At 50.4% G+C, this 26,328-nt stretch overlaps 1 long non-coding RNA gene across 2 annotated transcripts in view; it reads left to right on the forward strand.

The window, feature by feature from the left end:
- The window catches only part of LOC140408459 (uncharacterized), a 204,997-nt gene that overhangs the window by 35,118 nt on the left and 143,551 nt on the right, over positions 1-26,328 (forward strand). For both annotated transcript variants that reach the window (XR_011940112.1, XR_011940111.1), the window contains one exon: positions 25,743-25,894. This is a non-coding gene — a long non-coding RNA (uncharacterized lncRNA). The remainder of the gene's footprint in view (positions 1-25,742; positions 25,895-26,328) is intronic.

Below are 26,328 nucleotides of genomic sequence, written 5' to 3' on the forward strand. Positions count from 1 at the left end.
AGGGAGATTTAGCAGTTTGGATCAGAAATTGGCTAGCTGGAAGAAGACAAAGGGTGGTGGTTGATGGGAAGTGTTCAGACTGGAATCCAGTTACTAGTAGTGTACCACAAGGATCTGTTTTGGGGCCACTGCTGTTTGTCATTTTTATAAATGACCTGGAGGAGGGCGTAGAAGGATGGGTGAGTAAATTTGCAGATGACGCTAAAGTCGGTGGAGTTGTGGACAGTGCGGAAGGATGTTACAAGTTACAGAGGGACATAGATAAGCTGCAGCGCTGGGCTGAGAGGTGGCAAATGGAGTTTAATGCAGAAAAGTGTGAGGTGATTCATTTTGGAAGGAATAACAGGAAGACAGAGTACTGGGCTAATGGTAAGATTCTTGGCAGTGTGGATGAGCAGAGAGATCTCGGTGTCCATGTACATAGATCCCTGAAAGTTGCCACTCAGGTTGAAAGGGTAGTTAAGAAGGCGTACGGTGTGTTAGCTTTTATTAGTAGAGGGATTGAGTTTCGGAGCCATGAGGTCATGTTGCAGCTGTCCAAAACTCTGGTGCGGCCGTATTTGGAGTATTGCATGCAATCCTGGTCGCCGCATTATAGGAAGGATGTGGAAGCATTGGAAAGGGTGCAGAGGAGATTTACCAGAATGTTGCCTGATATGGAGGGAAGATCTTATGAGGAAAGGCTGAGGGACTTGAGGCTGTTTTCGTTAGAGAGAAGAAGGTTAAGAGGTGACTTAATTGGGGCATACAAGATGATCAGAGGATTGGATAGGGTGGACAGTGAGAGCCTTTTTCCTCGGATGGTGATGTCTAGCACGAGGGGACATAGCTTTAAATTGAGGGGAGATAGATATAAGACAGATGTCAGAGGTAGGTTCTTTACTCAGAGAGTAGTAAGGGTGTGGAATGCCCTGCCTGCAACAATAGTGGACTCGCCAACACTAAGGGCATTCAAATGGTCATTGGATAGACATCTGGACGATAAGGGAATAGTGTAGATGGGCTTTAGAGTGGTTTCACAGGTCAGCGCAACATCGAGGGCCGAAGGGCCTGTACTGCGCTGTAATGTTCTATGTTCTACAATTGGTTTCTCACCACTCTACGACAGGATCCCAATTTCGCCCACGGGAGCGGGCCGGTTGCATCGCTTGGTTTGCCACCCAACACGGTTCTCGTTTTCCACCTCTCCCGCTACTCACTGGCCTCATTTCCCTCGAGCGAGAGCACATCGAGGTAGTGAGAATCGTGCCTTTTACCTCAGGAGGTATTCGGAGCAGTTGTGATTGTCATAATATACACCAGTATATTATGGTGCAGACACACACACTGATGGACATGCAGTGGGACCAATCAGCATACACAACACCGCAGTCAATCACCAGTGAGAGCACACGCACTATAAAGACAGGGGACAGGAGAGTTCCCGCTCATTCTAGTAGCAGCCAGCTCGGAGCACAGAGCTCACAGCCTGCAACACAGACATTCACCATGTGCTGATTGCATCACCTGGTTAGGACTAGGCAAGGGTCAACAGTTAAAGCTGGTATTGCATTTACCCACAGTTCAAGTATGTTAATATAGTGAACCTTATAATAAAATAGAGTTGCACCACTTCCAGTGTTGATGACCTGTTTGTGATCCAGAACACCCAACACATCATGGTACAAGGAGTGGTTGCATACTAGCACCTCTGAGACCCACCTGCAACTAATCAGCATTCCGACATCCTGCAGTATGGAGAACATCAACCCGCCGCAGCCGCTCCGCACTGCCGGCAATCTCGGGGTCAATTGGAAGATTTTTAAACAGTGCTTCCAGCTCTTCCTCGAAGACACGGACAGGGAGAACGCCTCATACACCAGGAAGATTGCTCTGCTCCTCTCCACGGCCGGGCAACACGCCATCCACATCTTCAATTCGCTCACATTTGCAGACGACGAGGACAAGACAAAGTACAAGACGATTCTCTTCAAATTCGATACCCACTTCAGCATAGAGGTCAATGAAAGCTTCGAAAGATACCTGTTCCAGCAGCGCTTGCAAGGTAAGGACGAGCCTTTCCAATCCTTTTTAACACACCTCCGCATCCTTGCACAGTCCTGCGGCCACGGGCCCACCTCCGACTCCATGATACGCGACCAGATTGTATTTGGTGTTCTGTCGGACCCCCTGCGAAAGCAACTCCTCAAAATTAAGCAACTCACCCTAGCGACTGCCATCGAGACCTGTGTCCTACATGAAAATGCCACCAGCCGGTACTCCCACATACAGGCGGCTGAAACGGTGCAGCAAGATCCCCACGATGCGGAACGGGTCCAAACAATTGAGCACCTCCAAGGCTGCAGCCTGGATGAGGGTGGCCATTTCACGCGCTTGTACGTGCCAAATGAGGGGACGGTGACGTGAAGGAACGTGATGCGCAGGCACGCACCACGCAGGACCGTACCGCGCATGCGCGGTGGCGCAACGAGCCTACTGACGTCACGACGTGCGGCAACTGTGGCTCCGCCCATTTAAAGCGGCAATGTCCTGCAAAATCGCGACAATGCCTACGATGTGGCAGACTTGGCCACTATGCTACCTGCTGTCGAGCAGCTCAGCCTGCCAATTCACAATGATTTAACCAGTCTCGCAGGAATGTTCGGACAATTCAACCCACGTTCACCGAGTCCAATTCCGACTTCCCGCAGATCAGTGACACCGAGGACCCGAGGGTGCCTTTTCAAGTCGCTGTTATAACAAAGAACAGGCTGTCCCCGAATCAAAACCACCAGCCGCTGTCGGTGCACAGCATGTTGCTAACTTTTGCCTTAGGTTAATTGCTCTGTTTTATCACCTTTGCTCTTGAGTCGCCAGGTAACTTTATGATACCGCCACGTGGTTCAAGTCCGAGTAATGATCAATAATCCAATACACCGCTTAGTAAGATTTAAATCAAAGCACATTTATTATACACAGTAATCACTACTCATGTACAAATTCTACGTCTAAGCTACTTATACAGCTAACAGGCCAATACTTAACTTGGAACTGGCCCACCAGGTCAGGGGAACAAATGGCCTTTCGTTCGGGTTCTGAGCCTGCGGGATTCGAAGTTGGTACAGGTTGGTAGCTAGGAGCGCCTATCTCGTAGCAAGCGTTGAAGTCAGACTTACTGGATATCGGCGGCGGCTGAACCGGTCACTGTCAAGGGTTGGTTCGCGTTGCTGAGTGACTCGGTCAAGAAGAACGATTTGAACTTGGGCTTGTTTGTGTCCTGTTGGCTGACTTTCCCATCAGCCTTTGCCGTTCGCCATTTTAAATCGGGAGTTAGCCATTTTAAATCGGGAGTTACCCATTTTAAATCGGGAGTTAGCCATTTTACCTGGCTACAAGCATTGATCCAGAAAAGCCATCCTTCCCTTCGAGATCGTGGGCTTCTCGAAGGACTCTCTGCTAGGCGCACAGGCATGCAAACTCCTAAACCTCGTTCAATGAGCACACTCTCTCTCTCCAGAGGACACGTCTGCCTTCCACGATGCGGACTTCAGGGCGCAGCTCAATGCCATCATCGACCAGCACCGCGACGTTTTCGAAGGCATGGGCATGCTTCCATACACTTACAAAATCCTGCTCAAACAAGACGCCACGCCTGTGGTTCATGCACCTCGCAGAGTCCCAGCACCCCTCAAGGACCGCCTCAAGCAGCAGCTGCAGGCTCTCCAGGACCAAGGAGTGTTCTCCAGAGTGACGGAACCAACCGATTGGGTCAGTTCCATGGTGTGTGTTAAGGAGCCTTCCGGCGAGCTCCGGATCTGCATTGACCTAAAGGATCTGAATCGCAACATAATGAGGGAGCATTACCCTATCCCCAAGCGCGAGGAGATCCCGTGCGAGATGGCTCGGGCCAACATCTTCACCAAACTTGACGCCTCGAAAGGATTCTGGCAAATTCCACTAGACAGGTCCAGCAGAAAGCTGTGTACCTTTAATACCCCGTTTGGCAGATACTGCTACAACAGGATGCCGTTTGGGATTATATTGGCATCAGAAGTATTCCACCGGATCATGGAGCAAATGATTGAGGGTGTGCGCATCTATGTTGACGACATCATCAATTGGTCCACCACCCCTCAGGAGCATATCAGTCGCCTCCAGCGTGTTTTCAAACGAATACTTTGCCTCAACAGAGCCAAATGTTCCTTCGGCCAGACGGAGCTCAAGTTCATAGGGGACCACATCTCCCGGTTGGGTGTGCGGCCAGATGCGGACAAGGTGGCAGCCATCACAGCCATGCAGAAGCCAGTGGATAAGAAGGCGGTCCTCCGATTTTTGGGCATGGTCAACTTCCTGGGGAAATTCATCCCCAACCTCGTATCCCATACCACAGCTCTCCGGAACCTGGTCAGGAAGACGACAGACTTCCAATGGCTTCCCGCCCACGAGCGCGAATGGGAGGAGCTTAAGACCAAGCTTACCACGGCCCCGGTATTGGCATTTTTTTATCCCACGAAGGAAACAAAAATTTCACCGGATGCCAGCCAATCCGGCATTGGGGCGGTGCTCCTGCAACGCGATGAGGCCTCATCATGGGCCCCCGTTGCATAGACGTCACGTGCAATGACCCCCACGGAACAGCGCTACGCGCAGATCGAAAAGGAGTGCCTGGGCCTGTTGACTGGGGTCGACAAATTTCATGATTATGTGTACGGCCTCCCCCAATTCACTGTCAAGACTGACCATCGCCTGCTGGTCAACATTATACAAAAAGACCTGAATGATATGACCCCTCGCCTCCAGCACATTCTGCTTAAACTCCGGCGGTACGATTTCCAGCTCCTATACACCCCGGGCAAGGACCTGATCATAGCCGATGCTCTGTCCAGGGCAGTCAATGCCCTGTGTGACCCAGAGGGGTTCGTCTGCCAGGTTGACGCCCATGTGGCCTCCATGGCCTCCAATCTGCCGGCCACGGATGAACGCCTTATCCACATTCACTGCGAGACTGGGGCTGACCCCCTACTACAGCGTGTCATGCGCCACATGACGGACGGGTGGCTCAAGGGCCAATGCCCGCAGTTCTACAATATCAGAGACGATCTGGGCAGTAGTCGATGGTGTCCTCCTGAAGCTGGACCGCATCGTGATCCCGCACAGCATGCGCCAGCTCGTTTTGGCTACACGAGGGCCATCCTGGCGTGGAGAAGTGCCGACGGAGGGCCCGAGAGGCTGTGCACTGGCCCGGCATCAATGAGGACATCGCCAACACAGTGCTCAACTGCCCCACCTGTCAGCGGTTCCAGCCGGCCCAACCACGTGGGACCCTACAGCCCCATGAGTTGGTCACGTCCCCTTGGTCTAAGGTAGGTGTTGACCTGTTCCATGCGCACGGCAGGGACTATGTTCTGATTGTAGACTATTTCTCGAACCACCCGGAGGTCATACGCCTGCATGACATCACATCATCAGCGGTCATCTGTGCCTGAAAGGAGACCTGCGCTCTTCACGGCATCCCACTCACTGTGATGTCGGACAACGGCCCCTGCTTCGCGAGCCAGGAATGGTCCAACTTTGCCAGCAGGTACAACTTTGTGCATGTGACATCCAGTCCCCTGTATCCCCAGTCCAATGGCAAAGTGGAAAAGGGCGTCCACATCGTCAAACGGCTCCTCTGCAAGGCTGCCGATGCAGGATCCGACTTCTACCTCGCCTTGCTGGCCTATCGTTCGGCCCCACTCTACATCGGCCTGTTGCCAGCCCAGATGCTCATGGGTTGCACCCTCAGGACCACGGTGCCATCCATTCACGTCCCAGACCTCAACCACGTTCCGGTCCTTCAGCGGATGCAACAGTCTCGTGAACAACACAAGGCAGCGCATGACGCTCGGGCGAGTGATCTCCCTGCTCTGGCGCCGGATGACAACGTCCGCATCCATCCTCTGGAGGGTGGCTGGTCTGCAACTGCTGTGGTTCTTCGGGAGGTGTCTCCCCGTTCGTTCCTGGTTCATCTGGCAGATGGTTCCATTCGCCACCGCAATCGGTGTGCCCTTCGTCTCATTCCACGCTCACTACGTTATCGTCCACCGGTGCCACGCCCTCCTGTTGTCCCCAACCTGGACTATGTGGAGATTCCGAATACTCTGCATCCTCCTCACTCTGCCGTGGCCCAGCCCGTTCCTCAGCCGGTGGCTCCTGACCCACCCTTGAGGCGGTCAACCAGAATTCGTCGCCCAACTTAGAGACTTGACTTATGAGTTTTACAATGTTGGACTCTTTGATCTGTTCTGTTATCCTGTTTCATCGTTCCAGTAGTTTGTATATAATGTTCATTCCGTTGTTGGTGTGACACCCTATTTCTCTGCACCAGGCTCCTTCCCATGTAAATAGATTAGCCTCATGTACATAGTCATGTAAATAACACGCACACACATAGTCAGGTACATTCACTATACGATATTTATTGTCACGCAGGCACATGTTCTTTATATAAAAGGGGGGATGTCATAATATACACCAGTATATTATGGTGCAGACACACACACACACACACTGATGGACATGCAGTGGGACCAATCAGCATACACAACACCACAGCCAATCACCAGTGAGAGCACACGCACTATAAAGACAGGGGACAGGAGAGTTCCCGCTCATTCTAGTAGCAGCCAGCTCGGAGTACAGAGCTCACAGCCTGCAACAGACATTCACCATGTGCTGAGTGCATCACCTGGTTAGGACTAGGCAAGGGTCAACAGTTAAAGCTGGTGTTGCATTTACCCACAGTTCAAGTATGTTAATATAGTTAACCTTATAATAAAATAGAGTTGCATCACTTCCAGTGTTGATGACCTGTTTGTGATCCAGAACACCCAACATATCAGTGATAATGCCACAATGTGCTTCCTCGCTCCATCCTGTTGGTGACTCCAGGTGCCCAAGGTGGGTGGGCATTTTTGCTGTAACTCTGCTGTTTCTCATGGCTTCCGCAGCCAGCTCCGCTATCTTGACCGCTGTGCTCCTTTAGGGGACAGTGCCTGTGTGTTAGGAGAAGAGAGGATGTGGCCAAAGGCAGAGAGAGCACATGTGGTAGAAACAAAGGGGAAGACACTCACCTTCACACTTCTTGCTCATCCTCAATCAGACTGTTACTCTCTGGCATTTGCTTCTGATAGACTCACAGTGTGCCTATTAGCAGCGTAAAATGTGTGTTCATGTCTATATTGTCATGACTTGTACACGGGAAATTACGTGTCGGTAGCGCTGGAGTTCCCAGCAGCATTGTCACAGATATGGTGTGTAAGAGCTGCTGAAGATCTTATTGCAAGCTGTTTAAATTGTAGTCCTTTGACATCATTCCTACACCCAGAAACTCCACCAAAGAAAGCAACATAGTCTTGGGCAAAGGAAATCATATTTTGCTCCTCAATGTATGGTGCCATAGATAGGAAGGTGTCCAGATGTGCATCATGCAACACTCTCAAACCTCATCAAACCTAAGAACCTCTGAACCTCCATGAGGCCTCAGGCCTTCCATGGTCACTCACCGCAGCAGAAATATATTTTCTGAGGAGGTGGCAGGTTGTGTAGATGAGGCATTGCAATTGATGTAGTTCACATAGATTTCAGCAAAGCATTTGACAATATCCCACATGGGAGACTCATAAAGAAGGTACATGGGATCCAGGGTAATGTGGCAAATTGTATCCAAAATTGGCTAGTGATAGGAAACAGGTGGTGGTAGAAGGCTGTCTGTGTGACTGGAGGCCAGTGTCCCGTGGCATTCCACAGGGATCAGTGCTGGGACTCTTATGTTTGTGATATATATAAACTATGTAGAAGAAAATGTGGGGGGAGTGATAAGTAAGTTTGCAGATGACACAAAGATTGGCCGGGGGGTTGACAGAGAAGACAAAGGTCTTATGTTCCAGGAGGATTTAGATGGATTGGGCAGATGGGCAGATCAGTGGCAAATGGAATTTAACCTTGAAAAGTGTGAGTTGATGCTCAGAAGGAATAACAAGACAAGGGAGGACTCAATGAATGGGAGGACTCTAGCAAGCTCAGAGGAACAGTGGGATCTTGGGGTGCTTGTCAGCCCTATGTACCCAGCTGGAGGGTGGGTGAGTGTAATGGGGAGGGGACCAGCGCCCGGTGCAGGTAACATTATGTGTGGGTGTCGAGGGTACAGAGATTGGGTCTGGTGAGTGGGTGCTCCAGCTGAGGCTGGGTGTGCGTGGGCAGGGCATGCCGGGATGGGGGGAGGAGGGGATCAATGGGGGGAATGGAGGGCCCCGCGGTGGACGATATCATTGTTTGTCAGTCTTACACTCTCTCCCAGTTCCTGACAGTCATTGAACAGTGTGGACAGTATCCTGGATCCCGCTGAGCTTGTACTAGTGGTGCTGCTGGCAGGCCGGGCGGCCAGGCGCTAGCGATGGCGGCAGCAGCAGCAATTACAGAGACTCGAGGCAGCTGCCCATGTGGAGAGGCCCCGCCTCGCACCCTGAGGGCCCGTCTGTCCATCAGGCCAGGGTGAGACCCACTGGGGGAGGCCCACGACGGCCCAGGGTGTACAAGCATCGCTGTTCTTATGAACAGATGATGAGAGCCCGTGCCACAGGAGGCTCTGTCTCAACAAGGGGATGGTGCGGCACCTGCGCCATGTTCTTACCACCATGAAGAGTAGGAGGACACCCGCTCTCCATGACCATCAAGGTCACCACAGCTCTAAACCTTTACCCCTCAGGATCCTTCCAGGGCTTGAGCGGGGACCTGTGCGGCATCTCACAGGCCATAGCCCACAGGTGCATCCTGTTTGCCTAGGCAGAAAATTATATGAACATTGACACAGCCCAACAAGATGCCCAGACAGCAGGATTCTCCGCCATCGCAGGGATGCTCCAGGTCCAAGGACTGATAGACTGCACGCATGTCGCCTTATGCACACCAGACCATCTGGGAGTGTCCTATATTAACAGGAAGGGGTTCCACTCCCTGAATATCCAGCTCTGTGCGATCACCAGATGAGGATCATGCACGTGTGTGCACACTTCCCACGGAGTGTGCACGAACGACAGTTACATCCTGGGACAGTCAGACACTCCCGGCCTCTTCGAGGCCAGCATAATGGCCAGGCTTCCCACAATTTAAACATCGCCTGCCTCTTGCAGGGCATTGCTGCTTTAAGTGGGCGGTGCCGCAGTTCAGGCACGTCATGACGTTGACGTCGTAACGCTCCGTGCGTCGTCACACATGCGCAGTATGGTCTTCGGCCGCTTCGTTCTCCCGTCCGTGGTGCCCATGCGTGGGACCCCGGGAAAAGCGCGCAAAATGGCCGCCTTCATCGATGCTAAGGCGCCGTATTCGGGCGATGGCCTGTACACTCTCTGCCTCGTGGGAGGCAAGTTGGTCCTGTTCTGCCGATTTAAGGTGGGAGTAGTGACTTTTCGCCTGTTCATGCACTTTACACGTCTTGATGGCTACTGGCAGGGTCATGTTTTTTATTTTCAGGAGCTGCTCCCGCAGGGCATCGGAGTGGACCCCAAACACGATCTGATCCTTGATGAGGGAATCAGCGGTGTCACCGTAGTTGTAGGATTGCGCCAATATGCGGAGATGAGTTAGAAAGAATTGGAAAGGCTCATCCTTACCCTGAAGGCGTTGCTGGAAGACATAGCGCTCAAAGCTCTCATTCGTTTCGACTTCACAGTGACTGTCGAATTTGGCTAACACGGTCTGGAACTTGGTCTTGTCCTCACCGTCGGCAAAAGTGAGTGAATTGAAGATTTGGATGGCCTGGTCCCCCGCAGTCGATAGGAGCAGTTTTTCTGGCATCGGACGCATCCTCAAGGCCCGAGGCCTCAATGTATAGACTGAATTTCTGCTTGAAGACCCGCCAGTTGGTGCCGAGATTTCCGGATATCCGGAGCTGTGGAGGGGCCTGGATCTTCTCCATGCCGCTGGAAGGCACTTGCTGGTTGTCACTGAATTATTCAAGGTAAATTACTTAGATAAAGTAGACTCCTGGTATCATGTTGTGTTATTCACCCTGGGGTAACACGGACTGCAACAGGATGCAGATGAACGGTAAAGCATACACCAAACGTAGGCGTTGGTTCAATACGATTTATTGAACTTCTGTAACAATGCACACAGCTGGCTGTGGGTTGACACTCTACTACTCTAAGTAAACTGACTCTAATTTACTAGACCAGGCTAGCTCTGATCCACGTGTAGAAGGTGCTGACTGATATATACACCCTGACTGTCACTACAGTTGTCACCAGTGGAAAGAGGCGGAGTGCTGATGCCGCATGTGTTTTATAGTTGGAAGCCCCCCTCTGGTGTTCTGTCTGGTGATTGGTTGTGTTCTTTCCTGTATGTTGATTGGCTAACCTGGGTGTCTGTCACTGTCTGTTTTTACCTCATGATGTACATGGGTGCATATTATGACATGCACCATGATGTCGATGCCCTCGGCGATGCCCATCCGTGACTGGGACAAGCGCCTCGGCTGTTCCCATCTGAAACCGGGACATGTCCCGCAGCGCCTCATCAAGATCTGCCTGGTACTGGGTCACGTCCCTCATGGAATTGGACATTCTAAAAGACGCTCTGCCATGGTCGTCTCCGACTGCGCCACGCCTTGGACACCTCCACTCATGCTGCTGACATCGTGCACCAGGCGCTCCACTGGGGTTGCCACCCTAGCAGTGTTTCTTTTTAATATAAATTCAGAGTAACCAATTATTATATGTTTTTTCTCCAATTAAGGGGCAATTTAGCATGGCCAATCCACCTAACCAGCACATCTTTGGGTGGTGGGGGTGAAACCCACGAAGACATGGGGAGAATGGGCAAACTTCACACGGACAGTGACCCAGGGGGGAAAGCAATCTACCAGTCGCGTTGTGCCCAAATGGGAACGCGATCTACCAGTCACGTTGTGCCCGAATGGGAACGCAATCTACCAGTCACGTTGTGCCCGAATGGGAATGCGATCTACCAGTCAATATTGTGTCCGAATGGGAAAGCGATCTACCAGTCACGTTGTGTCCGAATGGGAACGCGATCTACCAGTCACGTTGTGCCCGAATGGGAACGCAATCTACCAGTCGCGTTGTGCCCAAATGGGAATGCGATCTACCAGTCAACATTGTGTCCGAATGGGAAAGCGATCTACCAGTCACGTTGTGTCCGAATGGGAACGCGATCTACCAGTCATGTTGTGCCCGAATGGGAACGCGATCTACCAGTCACGTTGTGTTCAAATGGGAACGCGATCTACCAGTCACGTTGTGTTCAAATGGGAACGCGATCTACCAGTCATGTTGTGCCCGAATGGGAACGCAATCTACCAGTCGCGTTGTGCCCGAATGGGAACGCGATCTACCAGTCACGTTGTGTTCAAATGGGAACGCAATCTACCAGTCGCGTTGTGCCCGAATGGGAACGCGATCTATCAGTCATGTTGTGTTCAAATGGTAAAGCGATCTACCAGTCACATTGTGCCCGAATGGGAACGCGATCCACCAGTCGCGTTGTGCCCGAATGGGAAAGCGATCTATTAGTCACGTTGTGTTCGAATGGGAAAGCGATCTACCAGTCACGTTATGTTCGAATGGGAACGCAATCTACCAGTCGCGTTGTGCCCGAATGGGAAAGCGATCTACCAGTCACGCTGTGTTCGAATGGGAAAGTGAGCTACCAGTCACATCGTGCCCGAATGGGAAAGCAATCTACCAGTCGCATTGTGGTCGAATGGGAAAGCGATCTACCAGTCGCGTTGTGCCTGAATGGGAACGCGATCTACCAGTCACGTTGTGTCCGAATGGGAACGCGATCTACCAGTCACGTTGTGTTCGAATGGGAAGGCGATCTACTGTCACGTTGTGTTGGAATGGGAAAGCGATCTACCAGTCGCGTTGTGCCCGAATGGGAAAGCGATCTACCAGTCGCGTTGTGCCCGAATGGAAACGCGATCTACTAGTCGCATTGTGCTCGAATGGGAAAGCGATCTACCAGTCGCGTTGTGCCCGAATGGGAACGCGATCTACCAGTCGCGTTGTGCCCGAATGGGAAAGCGATCTACCAGTCGCGTTGTGTTCGAATGGGAACGCAATCTACCAGCCGCGTTGTGTTCGAATGGGAACGCGATCTACCGGTCGTGTAGTATTCGAATGGGAACGCGATCTACCGGTCGCATTGTGTTTGAATGGGAACGCGATCTACCAGTCACGTTGTGCCCGAATAGGAAAGCGATCTACCAGTCACGTTGTGCTCGAATGGGAACGCGATCTACCAGTCACGTTGTGTCCGAATGGGAACGCGATCTACCAATCACGTTGTTCCCAAATGGGAAAGCGATCTACCAGTCGCGTTGTGTCCGAATGGGAACACGATCTACCAGTCGTATTGTGTTCGAATGGGAACGCGATCCAACAGTCGCGTTGTGCCCGAATGGGAACGCGATCGACCAGTAGCGTTGTGTTCGAATGGGAAAGTGAACTACCAGTCACGTTGTGTTTGAATGGGAACGGGATCTACCAGTCGCGTTGTGCCCCAATGGGAAAGCAATCTACCAGTCGCATTGTGTTCGAATGGGAACGCGATCTACCGGTCGTGTTGTGTTCGAATGGGAACGCGATCTACCAGTCACGTTGTGTTCAAATGGGAACGCGATCTACCAGTCACGTTGTGTTCAAATGGGAACGCGATCTACCAGTCATGTTGTGCCCGAATGGGAACGCAATCTACCAGTCGCGTTGTGCCCGAATGGGAACGCGATCTACCAGTCACGTTGTGTTCAAATGGGAACGCAATCTACCAGTCGCGTTGTGCCCGAATGGGAACGCGATCTATCAGTCATGTTGTGTTCAAATGGTAAAGCGATCTACCAGTCACATTGTGCCCGAATGGGAACGCGATCCACCAGTCGCGTTGTGCCCGAATGGGAAAGCGATCTATTAGTCACGTTGTGTTCGAATGGGAAAGCGATCTACCAGTCACGTTATGTTCGAATGGGAACGCAATCTACCAGTCGCGTTGTGCCCGAATGGGAAAGCGATCTACCAGTCACGCTGTGTTCGAATGGGAAAGTGAGCTACCAGTCACATCGTGCCCGAATGGGAAAGCAATCTACCAGTCGCATTGTGGTCGAATGGGAAAGCGATCTACCAGTCGCGTTGTGCCTGAATGGGAACGCGATCTACCAGTCACGTTGTGTCCGAATGGGAACGCGATCTACCAGTCACGTTGTGTTCGAATGGGAAGGCGATCTACTGTCACGTTGTGTTGGAATGGGAAAGCGATCTACCAGTCGCGTTGTGCCCGAATGGGAAAGCGATCTACCAGTCGCGTTGTGCCCGAATGGAAACGCGATCTACTAGTCGCATTGTGCTCGAATGGGAAAGCGATCTACCAGTCGCGTTGTGCCCGAATGGGAACGCGATCTACCAGTCGCGTTGTGCCCGAATGGGAAAGCGATCTACCAGTCGCGTTGTGTTCGAATGGGAACGCAATCTACCAGCCGCGTTGTGTTCGAATGGGAACGCGATCTACCGGTCGTGTAGTATTCGAATGGGAACGCGATCTACCGGTCGCATTGTGTTTGAATGGGAACGCGATCTACCAGTCACGTTGTGCCCGAATAGGAAAGCGATCTACCAGTCACGTTGTGCTCGAATGGGAACGTGATCTACCAGTCACGTTGTGTCCGAATGGGAACGCGATCTACCAATCACGTTGTTCCCAAATGGGAAAGCGATCTACCAGTCGCGTTGTGTCCGAATGGGAACACGATCTACCAGTCGTATTGTGTTCGAATGGGAACGCGATCCAACAGTCGCGTTGTGCCCGAATGGGAACGCGATCGACCAGTAGCGTTGTGTTCGAATGGGAAAGTGAACTACCAGTCACGTTGTGTTTGAATGGGAACGGGATCTACCAGTCGCGTTGTGCCCCAATGGGAAAGCAATCTACCAGTCGCATTGTGTTCGAATGGGAACGCGATCTACCGGTCGTGTTGTGTTCGAATGGGAACGCGATCTACCGGTCGCATTGTGTTTGAATGGGAACACGATCTACCAGTCACGTTGCACCCGAATGGGAAAGCGATCCACCAGTCACGTTGTGCCTGAATGGGAACGCGATCTACCAGTCACGTTGTGCCCAAATTGGAACGCGATCTACCAGTCACGTTATGTCCGAATGGGAATGCGATCTACCAGTCACGTTGTGCCCGAATGGGAAAGCGATCGACCAGTCACGTTGTGCCCGAATGGGAACGCGATCTACCAGTCGCGTTGTTCCCAAATGGGAAAGCGATCTACCAGTCGCGTTGTGTCCGAATGGGAACACGATCTACCAGTCCCGTTGAGTTCGAATGGGAACGTGATCCAACAGTCGCGTTGTGCCCGAATGGGAAAGCGATCCACCAGTCACGTTGTGCCTGAATGGGAACGCGATCTACCAGTCACGTTGTGCCCAAATTGGAACGCGATCTACCAGTCACGTTATGTCCGAATGGGAATGCGATCTACCAGTCACGTTGTGCCCGAATGGGAAAGCGATCGACCAGTCACGTTGTGCCCGAATGGGAACGCGATCTACCAGTCGCGTTGTGCCTGAATGGGAACGCGATCTACCAGTCACGTTGTGTCCGAATGGGAACGCGATCTACCAGTCACGTTGTGTTCGAATGGGAAGGCGATCTACTGTCACGTTGTGTTGGAATGGGAAAGCGATCTACCAGTCGCGTTGTGCCCGAATGGGAAAGCGATCTACCAGTCGCGTTGTGCCCGAATGGAAACGCGATCTACTAGTCGCATTGTGCTCGAATGGGAAAGCGATCTACCAGTCGCGTTGTGCCCGAATGGGAACGCGATCTACCAGTCGCGTTGTGCCCGAATGGGAAAGCGATCTACCAGTCGCGTTGTGTTCGAATGGGAACGCAATCTACCAGCCGCGTTGTGTTCGAATGGGAACGCGATCTACCGGTCGTGTAGTATTCGAATGGGAACGCGATCTACCGGTCGCATTGTGTTTGAATGGGAACGCGATCTACCAGTCACGTTGTGCCCGAATAGGAAAGCGATCTACCAGTCACGTTGTGCTCGAATGGGAACGCGATCTACCAGTCACGTTGTGTCCGAATGGGAACGCGATCTACCAATCACGTTGTTCCCAAATGGGAAAGCGATCTACCAGTCGCGTTGTGTCCGAATGGGAACACGATCTACCAGTCGTATTGTGTTCGAATGGGAACGCGATCCAACAGTCGCGTTGTGCCCGAATGGGAACGCGATCGACCAGTAGCGTTGTGTTCGAATGGGAAAGTGAACTACCAGTCACGTTGTGTTTGAATGGGAACGGGATCTACCAGTCGCGTTGTGCCCCAATGGGAAAGCAATCTACCAGTCGCATTGTGTTCGAATGGGAACGCGATCTACCGGTCGTGTTGTGTTCGAATGGGAACGCGATCTACCAGTCACGTTGTGTTCAAATGGGAACGCGATCTACCAGTCACGTTGTGTTCAAATGGGAACGCGATCTACCAGTCATGTTGTGCCCGAATGGGAACGCAATCTACCAGTCGCGTTGTGCCCGAATGGGAACGCGATCTACCAGTCACGTTGTGTTCAAATGGGAACGCAATCTACCAGTCGCGTTGTGCCCGAATGGGAACGCGATCTATCAGTCATGTTGTGTTCAAATGTTAAAGCGATCTACCAGTCACATTGTGCCCGAATGGGAACGCGATCCACCAGTCGCGTTGTGCCCGAATGGGAAAGCGATCTATTAGTCACGTTGTGTTCGAATGGGAAAGCGATCTACCAGTCACGTTATGTTCGAATGGGAACGCAATCTACCAGTCGCGTTGTGCCCGAATGGGAAAGCGATCTACCAGTCACGCTGTGTTCGAATGGGAAAGTGAGCTACCAGTCACATCGTGCCCGAATGGGAAAGCAATCTACCAGTCGCATTGTGGTCGAATGGGAAAGCGATCTACCAGTCGCGTTGTGCCTGAATGGGAACGCGATCTACCAGTCACGTTGTGTCCGAATGGGAACGCGATCTACCAGTCACGTTGTGTTCGAATGGGAAGGCGATCTACTGTCACGTTGTGTTGGAATGGGAAAGCGATCTACCAGTCGCGTTGTGCCCGAATGGGAAAGCGATCTACCAGTCGCGTTGTGCCCGAATGGAAACGCGATCTACTAGTCGCATTGTGCTCGAATGGGAAAGCGATCTACCAGTCGCGTTGTGCCCGAATGGGAACGCGATCTACCAGTCGCGTTGTGCCCGAATGGGAAAGCGATCTACCAGTCGCGTTGTGTTCGAATGGGAACGCAATCTACCAGCCGCGTTGTGTTCGAATGGGAACGCGATCTACCGGTCGTGTAGTATTCGAATGGGAACGCGATCTACCGGTCGCATTGTGTTTGAATGGGAACGCGATCTACCAGTCACGTTGTGCCCGAATAGGAAAGCGATCTACCAGTCACGTTGTGCTCGAATGGGAACGCGATCTACCAGTCACGTTGTGTCCGAATGGGAACGCGATCTACCAATCACGTTGTTCCCAAATGGGAAAGCGATCTACCAGTCGCGTTGTGTCCGAATGGGAACACGATCTACCAGTCGTATTGTGTTCGAATGGGAACGCGATCCAACAGTCGCGTTGTGCCCGAATGGGAACGCGATCGACCAGTAGCGTTGTGTTCGAATGGGAAAGTGAACTACCAGTCACGTTGTGTTTGAATGGGAACGGGATCTACCAGTCGCGTTGTGCCCCAATGGGAAAGCAATCTACCAGTCGCATTGTGTTCGAATGGGAACGCGATCTACCGGTCGTGTTGTGTTCGAATGGGAACGCGATCTACCGGTCGCATTGTGTTTGAATGGGAACACGATCTACCAGTCACGTTGCACCCGAATGGGAAAGCGATCCACCAGTCACGTTGTGCCTGAATGGGAACGCGATCTACCAGTCACGTTGTGCCCAAATTGGAACGCGATCTACCAGTCACGTTATGTCCGAATGGGAATGCGATCTACCAGTCACGTTGTGCCCGAATGGGAAAGCGATCGACCAGTCACGTTGTGCCCGAATGGGAACGCGATCTACCAGTCGCGTTGTTCCCAAATGGGAAAGCGATCTACCAGTCGCGTTGTGTCCGAATGGGAACACGATCTACCAGTCCCGTTGAGTTCGAATGGGAACGTGATCCAACAGTCGCGTTGTGCCCGAATGGGAACGCGATCGACCAGTAGCGTTGTGTCCAAATGGGAACGCGATTCACCAGTCACGTTGTGTCCGAATGGGAACGCGATCGACCAGTAGCGTTGTGTCTGAAAGGGAAAGTGAACTACCAGTCACGTTGTGTTTGAATGGGAACGCGATCTACCAGTCGCGTTGTGTTCGAATGGGAAAGCGATCTACCAGTCGCGTTGTGTTCGAATGGGAACGCAATCTACCAGCCGCGTTGTGTTCGAATGGGAACGCGATCTACCGGTCGTGTTGTATTCGAATGGGAACGCGATCTACCGGTCGCATTGTGTTTGAATGGGAACGCGATCTACCAGTCACGTTGTGCCCGAATAGGAAAGCGATCTACCAGTCACGTTGTGCTCGAATGGGAACGCGATCTACCAGTCACGTTGTGTCCGAATGGGAACGCGATCTACCAATCACGTTGTTCCCAAATGGGAAAGCGATCTACCAGTCGCGTTGTGTCCGAATGGGAACACGATCTACCAGTCGTATTGTGTTCGAATGGGAACGCGATCCAACAGTCGCGTTGTGCCCGAATGGGAACGCGATCGACCAGTAGCATTGTGTTCGAATGGGAAAGTGAACTACCAGTCACGTTGTGTTTGAATGGGAACGGGATCTACCAGTCGCGTTGTGCCCCAATGGGAAAGCGATCTACCAGTCGCATTGTGTTCGAATGGGAACGCGATCTACCGGTCGTGTTGTGTTCGAATGGGAACGCGATCTACCGGTCGCATTGTGTTTGAATGGGAACACGATCTACCAGTCACGTTGCGCCCGAATGGGAAAGCGATCTACCAGTCACGTTGTGCCTGAATGGGAACGCGATCTACCAGTCACGTTGTGCCCAAATTGGAACGCGATCTACCAGTCACGTTGTGTCCGAATGGGAACACGATCTACCAGTCGTATTGTGTTCGAATGGGAACGCGATCCAACAGTCGCGTTGTGCCCGAATGGGAACGCGATCGACCAGTAGCATTGTGTTCGAATGGGAAAGTGAACTACCAGTCACGTTGTGTTTGAATGGGAACGGGATCTACCAGTCGCGTTGTGCCCCAATGGGAAAGCGATCTACCAGTCGCATTGTGTTCGAATGGGAACGGGATCTACCGGTCGTGTTGTGTTCGAATGGGAACGCGATCTACCGGTCGCATTGTGTTTGAATGGGAACACGATCTACCAGTCACGTTGCACCCGAATGGGAAAGCGATCCACCAGTCACGTTGTGCCTGAATGGGAACGCGATCTACCAGTCACGTTGTGCCCAAATTGGAACGCGATCTACCAGTCACGTTATGTCCGAATGGGAATGCGATCTACCAGTCACGTTGTGCCCGAATGGGAAAGCGATCGACCAGTCACGTTGTGCCCGAATGGGAACGCGATCTACCAGTCGCGTTGTTCCCAAATGGGAAAGCGATCTACCAGTCGCGTTGTGTCCGAATGGGAACACGATCTACCAGTCCCGTTGAGTTCGAATGGGAACGTGATCCAACAGTCGCGTTGTGCCCGAATGGGAACGCGATCGACCAGTAGCGTTGTGTCCAAATGGGAACGCGATTCACCAGTCACGTTGTGTCCGAATGGGAACGCGATCGACCAGTAGCGTTGTGTCCAAATGGGAACGCGATTCACCAGTCACGTTGTGTCCGAATGGGAACGCGATCGACCAGTAGCGTTGTGTCTGAAAGGGAAAGTGAACTACCAGTCACGTTGTGTTTGAATGGGAACGCGATCTACCAGTCGCGTTGTGCCCGAATGGGAAAGCGATCTACCAGTCGCGTTGTGCCCGAATGGGAACGCGATCTACCAGTCGCGTTGTGTTCGAATGGGAAAGCGATCTACCAGTCGCGTTGTGTTCGAATGGGAACGCAATCTACCAGCCGCGTTGTGTTCGAATGGGAACGCGATCTACCGGTCGTGTTGTATTCGAATGGGAACGCAATCTACCGGTCGCATTGTGTTTGAATGGGAACGCGATCTACCAGTCGCGTTGTGCCCGAATAGGAAAGCGATCTACCAGTCACGTTGTGCTCGAATGGGAACGCGATCTACCAGTCACGTTGTGTCCGAATGGGAACGCGATCTACCAATCACGTTGTTCCCAAATGGGAAAGCGATCTACCAGTCGCGTTGTGTCCGAATGGGAACACGATCTACCAGTCGTATTGTGTTCGAATGGGAACGCGATCCAACAGTCGCGTTGTGCCCGAATGGGAACGCGATCGACCAGTAGCATTGTGTTCGAATGGGAAAGTGAACTACCAGTCACGTTGTGTTTGAATGGGAACGGGATCTACCAGTCGCGTTGTGCCCCAATGGGAAAGCGATCTACCAGTCGCATTGTGTTTGAATGGGAACGCGATCTACCGGTCGTGTTGTGTTTGAATGGGAAAACGATCTACCAGTCGCGTTGTGTTTGAATGGGAAAACGATCTACCAGTCGCGTTGTGCTCGAATGGGAACGCGATCTACCAGTCACGTTGTGCCCGAATGGGAACGCGATCTACCAGTCACGTTGTGCCCGAATGGGAACGCCATCTACCAGTCACGTTGTGTCCGAATGGGCTTCTCGACATCCAGGATGCCTTGCGAGATTTTTTTTTTTGTTAATATTTTTATTGAATATTTTAAAATTTATATACAAGTACAAAAACAAAACACAAAAATAAAACAGCCCCCCAAAAGTTGACAGTGGCCAGCTCTTTAAAATATATAACAAACGGTTGCCATCTTATATAGAACCTCTCAATCGACGCCCTCAACGTGTATTTAACTTTCTTCAAATACAAAAATTCCAGGAGATTCCCCAGCTACACCAAGGCACTGGGTGGAGACGCTGACCTCCACTCCAGCAGAACCCACCCACGAGCCATCAACGAGGTGAAGGCTAAAACATCTGCCCCCGCTCCCGTCTGCAGCTCCAGCAGCTCTGACATCCTGAATATTGCCTCATGGGGACACGACCCCAGATCACTGCCGAAGAGCGTGTTTCAAGTTCGATATGACTCTTCTTCAGAATTGAACAGAGGATGGGTTTTATGCTATTAAAAAAGGGAGAAGGGGAAGATATCGGGCATCTACAAAGAGCTTATGGAGTCGGAGGAAACTCAGATAGAGGAGCTAAAGAGCAAGTGGGAAGATGAGCTAGGGGGAGAGGTAGAGGCGGGTCTGTGGCGGACGCTTTGAGCAGAGTTAACACATCCTCATCATGTGGCAGACTTAGCCTGATGCAATTTAAGGTGGTTCACCGGGCACACATGACAGTGGCCCGGTTGAGCAATTTTTTGGGGTAGAGGACAGGTGTGCAAGGTGCACAGGGCCGGGGGGTGGAGGGGGGGGGGGTGCTAGCAAATCATGTCCATATGTTTTGGTCATGCCCGAAGTTTAGGGGATTCTGGCAGGGTTTTGCAGATGTCATGTCCACGGTACTAAAATCACAGGTGGTGCCGAGTCCAGAGGTGGCGATTTTTGGAGTGTCGGAAGATCCGGGGTTCCAGGGCACGAGAGAGGCTGATATCTTGGCCTTTGCCTCCCTGGTAGCCGGAGACGGATATTGCTAGCGTGGAGGGACTCAAAGCCCCCAAAATCAGAGACCAGGGTTAGCGACATGGCTGGGTTTCTCAGCCTTGAGAAAATCAAGTTCGCCCTAAGAGGGTCAACGCTAGGGTTCGTCTGGAGGTGGCAGCCGTTTATCGACTTCTTTGGAGAAAATTAACTGTCAGCAGAGGCAAAAATATAAATGGGGGGGTAAGTTGGGCTATTTTGTGTTCAGGGCAGGAGGGACTTGTTAGGGATGGAAATGATGTATGTACTACGTTTATATTTGGATTCGCTTTATTTTCTTTTGTTGTTATTGTTATTATTATAAAATTACAAATACCTTAATAAAATGTTTTTTTTTAAAAGAAAGAGGGAGAAGGGACAGGTGGAGCAAAAGAGAAGGTCAGGGGTAGGTTAAAGGGCACGGGAGATTAAATAATAAAGATGTCATGGAACATAAGGCAAAAGGGGTGGTAATGATACTATTAAAGACAAAAAATTCCCGACATATCATTCTTTATCTTATTCTCATTTTCTTGCTTTCCTTATTATGGTATTAACCAAAAATAATGAATGGCCATTGGGTGTCCTGGTGCTACCAAATTTACAATACTCCCACTGGGCAGCAACGGCAGAGAGAGTGAGGGGATGGGTACACAGACCCACCAGGAATGGGCGAGGATGGACGAGTCTTCCTGCAAGGGAATGACCCTGCGGGCCCTCACCAAGGCAGCGCTCACATCCCCCCCCACCCCCTGACGAAATAGACACCCTGCCCAGTGGTGGTAGCTACACTGAGGACATGGAACCAGATGAGGCAACATTTTGGTTGAACCAAGATGGCCCCCATCTGTGGAAGCCACAAGTTCCCACCAGCCATGCTCGACGCCACTTTCAAAAAATGGAGGCAAGACGGGGGGACGCTAACAGTCAGGGACCTTTACCTGGGAGTCAGACTAGCGACACTGAGTGAACTGACGGAGGACCTGGAACTACTGACCGAGCAGGAATTAGACACCTCCAGCTAAAGCACTTCCTCCGCAAGGAGACAGTAGGATACCCCAGAGCCCCGGAAACCACATTACTAGAGGACCTGTTAAACACAGACAGTAAGAAAGAGGGAAACTACGGGAAAATCTACGCTCAGCTACTGGACAGGGCGAAACTGCCACTGGACGAAGCGAGACGAAAATGGGGAGACAAACTGGGGACAGAGGTGGGTTGGGAACTCTTCCTCCTCCTGCACAAGGCTCAGCCTCATGCAGTTCAAAGTGGTGCACAGGGTGCAAAGTGATCCACGGACTTTTGGAACACTGCCGGTGCAGATGTTATTATGAATGGTTGGCAGTAAGACCTGGACAGTCCTCTGTGTGTTACAATAGTTGGAAGAGGTTGTGATTCAATGGTGCCAGAGAGGCCCGGCCAACCACATCAACATGTTTTAGGTCTGCCCCGAGCCTGTTGGGTTCTGGACAGCCTTCTCGGAGGCAATGCCCAAGGTTGTGGGGGTGAGGATTGGGTCGTGTCCGACAGTGGCAATATTTGGGGTATAAGAGCAGCCAGAGTTACACATGGGGAAGGGGGCCGACGCCCTTGCTTTCGCTTCCCTAATCACACGCCGGAGAATCCTGCTCTGCTGGAGATCGGCAGCACCACCCACAGCTGCAGACTGGCTGGCAGACCAGGTGGAATTTCTCCATTTGGAGAAGATCAAGTACACCATCCAAGGGTCAGAAGAAGGCTTCCTCAAAGTATGGGGACAATTCGTCGGCCTGTTCCAAGACCTGTTCAAAGCCAACAGCGAACAGGGAAAAAGCGAGAGACGGGAGAAAACACAGAGATACAGGGGGGAGGGAGAAAGGAGGACACTCAGAGGAAATGCTGGGAGAAGCGTGGGGGAGGAGGGGAAGGCAGTGGGAAGGCCGGCCCCCTGAACACGCCCCCCCCCCCCAAACCCACAAGGCCTGCAGCAGGGAAGGGGGTGGAAAGGGAAGAACAGGAGCTTGGGGATAGAACACCATGAACAAAAGAGGGGGATGCCCAAGGAGGGGTTGAGGAGAGGGGGGGGGGGGGGTGTAGGGAGAGGGGAAGGGGGTGGAGGAAACACCAAAATCAATCGTATATACATAAGAACTGCACAAGCTGTAAATATTGGATGCAAAGTTTTACTGTGTATAATTGAAAATGGCAATAAAAATATATTTTATTTAAATAATAATTAATGGCCATTCAGAGAAATTTATGTGGATGCTGAAAAATTAGAGCTTTGGTCTGCCAAATGCTCAGTTAGAGGAAATGTTTCATTCATGCATGACTTAAGCAAGTGTATTAAAAAGTTATGAGAATGATTCCAGGTCTAAGGAACTTAAGTTGAATGGATAGGTTGGAAAAGCTGGGTTGTTCTCTTTGGGGAGAAGGTGGAGATGAGATTTGATAGAGGTATTTAAAAATATGAGGCATCTGGACAGAGTAGATAGGAAGAAATTGTTCCCTAGACAGAATGGCCAAGGACCCAATGAAAATCATTTAAAGTGATTAGCAAAGAATGAAGAGCGATATGAGGAAAAACGTTTTTAAAGCAGTGATTTGTTACAATCCATACTGCCTGAATAGTGGAGAAGGCTGGTCAATAGGGAATTGGATAAGCATCTGAAGGGAAAAATAAATCAGGGGAAAGGGTGGGGGAGTGGGACTAACTAAATTGCACTTGCAGAGTGAAGATATGAGCTTGACAAACCAAATGGCCTCCGGTTGTGCTTTAACCATTCTATATATGATTCAGCGTTTGTAGAGTTAAGGAAATCAAAGAAAAATAGAGCCCAGTTTTATCAGTGTGCATGTGGAGATTGATCCCATACCCATACATGATGCCATGAAGGAGCGGCATGTAGATGAAGGTGAGGAGCAGACAATGATAATCGGTTGGAGAACTGTGGAGACATTTGGCGCCATTTATGTGGATGTGCTGACTGTATTGAAACAGTTAGTTGTTGAACCATGCGAGGGCTGTACCAGCAGCTGATTGGACGGCACGGTAGCACAGTGGTTAGCACTGTTGCTTCACAGCGCCAGGGACCTGGGTTCGATTCCTGGCTTGGGTCACTGTCTGTGCGGAGTCTGCACATTCTCCTTGTGTCTGCGTGGGTTTCCTCCAGGTGCTCCAGTTGTCCTCCCACAAGACGTGCTGCTGGGTGAATTGGACATTCTAAATTCTCGCTCAGTGTACCCGAACAGGCGCTGGAATGTGGCGACTAGGGGAATTTCACAGTAACTTCATTGGGCTGGTTTAGCACAGGGCTAAATAGCCGGCTTTTAAAGCAGACCAAGGCAGGCCAGCAGCACGGTTCAATTCCCGTACCAGCCTCCCCGAACAGGCGCCGGAATGTGGCAACTAGGGGCTTTTCACAGTAACTTCATTTGAAGCCTACTTGTGACAATAAGAGATTTTCATTTCATTTCATTTCAGTGTTAATGTAAGCCTACTTGTGACACTAATAAAGATTATTAGACTAGAGAGATGATGGAGCAGATGACAAGATGCGCTGAGTCGAACATTATCAAGAGATCAAAGAAAGCTAATATTTCATTGCTACAGTAATTTGTGACTTTGAGTAGGATGATCTCAGTAATGTGAGCAGAATGAAGCTACGCTGAAGGGATTTGAGCAGCAAGTTTTGGAAGTGACAGGCATATATTTGACAAGGTGTTGAAGTAATAATAAAGCAATAGTTGGAGTGGATAGGCTGTTTAATAGTGGAGGAAGTGATGATGGTGGCAGTGAAAATGCAGAAAACAGTAACTAAGTATGCTCTCTCTGAGCATGTGAATGACCATGCCTGAAAATTTGGCTGGGGTCTTGAGTTTTAGCAGTTGGGTGCATTTAAGGGTGATGGAGCCAGCTGCTGCTAAAATCCATGTTTAAACTTAACTCAAAACAAATGTAAGTGTAGTCTGGTCTGACTTTCTAACTGAGAGGCCGGAGAGTAAAGTCAAACCACATTCAATCAAAAATATATTGTGATTTGTTCTGTTATATGTATGAAATTAATTAGCTTTCAATATAGCTGACAGTTTTCAAAAACAAAAAAAACACCGAATCTGCTTTTGGCAATTGGTAATGGGCTAAAATTATTCAGAAAAGCGAGTTGCGCTGAGTAGAGTTTCCACTGTGTTGAATTAGTTTGAGCTTTCAAAGAAGGATAAATTAAATTAACTACAGCTCTTACAGTTAGGCAGGATGAAAAAAAATTCTCGAGATAAAATTTAGCTACAAAATAATTGCTACAGGTTGCAACTTTCATTGTTTTGTTTGTGTGAGAGGTTAGTTATAATATCTATTGTAATTTTATAAGTGTGTTATATTCCATATAATTCAGTATCTTTCATGATCATGTATGTAACTCACTCAATTACTGTTTTATTATCTAATATAGAGGACTCGCTGTCAGAGTTTTTCTTTTGCGCGGATTACCCATTTTTCTGTCATTCGATTCATCATTCATAAGCATATTGACCAATTAAATGACAGGCATTCAACTTACAATTTTCGAGTATCATTTCATAAACCAAACACTTTGTGATTTTGTATGTGTAAAATGCAGAGGAAGCAGTTAAGCTGATTCAGAAACTCTGAATAAAATTAGAGACTTGGCTTCTGCCCAAACCCAAACTAATCCTTAGATGAAGTAATTTGCAATTGGTGTTCTGCTTCTCATTGGCTGTTCCTTAGTTTCCACATCTGCTCCTTGAGTCATCGTAAAATAAATTGACATAATGGGCATGAGGTGTAGGTGAAAGGTGAACATCTATAAGCTTCAAACATTTCCTGCACTTCGCCTATGTTAATTTGTCTACACTTTGCAATGGTGGGGTACAATTTGATCACCCTATTATCGGCTCAGCGGCACATTACTCAATGGACCTTCTTATTTCTTTGTGCTAGGTACACCTGAGAAGGAAGAACCCATCCCCAGAATGTGAGGCTGTGCAACACCCTGTGCCCCCACACCACCACAAATTCTATCCTTCCAGTCATTAGCTCCGAACCATCCATCAGAGGGGACATACAGAATGAGTGAGAGCACGGTGCACTGGGTAAGCCATACAACTTGTGAGCAAGAGCAGCCCATTGCGCACAGGAGAAGAAGGAAATTGCTGTTTGGAAGATGCGGTTCTGTCCTACCTCAGCCTGATGATCTGGTTCTCACGGGACCTGATTTTGAAAAAAATGCTTATTAAACATTTGGCACTTCCATAGGCCAGTGCCTTGCAGATAATGGTTTGGGAGAAGCTTTAAAGATAGTTAGGGCTCCTCCTATGGTTACTAAGGATGTTGCCATAAAGATCCATAAGTGCCAAAGCAAAAAGGATTTACCATCTGTGAGACCCTCTTGAAATCCCCACCTGACTACTTACCCACAGATCAGTGGGTTGCCAAGGACCACCCAATCTTTTCCTGCTGGCTGCCATTCTACATCCTCCTTCAAGCTCAAACAGATGGTAAAATGTGGCATTTAAGTAAGTGGAAA

This window comes from Scyliorhinus torazame, chromosome 3, assembly GCF_047496885.1.
Source record: "Scyliorhinus torazame isolate Kashiwa2021f chromosome 3, sScyTor2.1, whole genome shotgun sequence".
NCBI classification, from domain to species: domain Eukaryota; kingdom Metazoa; phylum Chordata; class Chondrichthyes; order Carcharhiniformes; family Scyliorhinidae; genus Scyliorhinus; species Scyliorhinus torazame.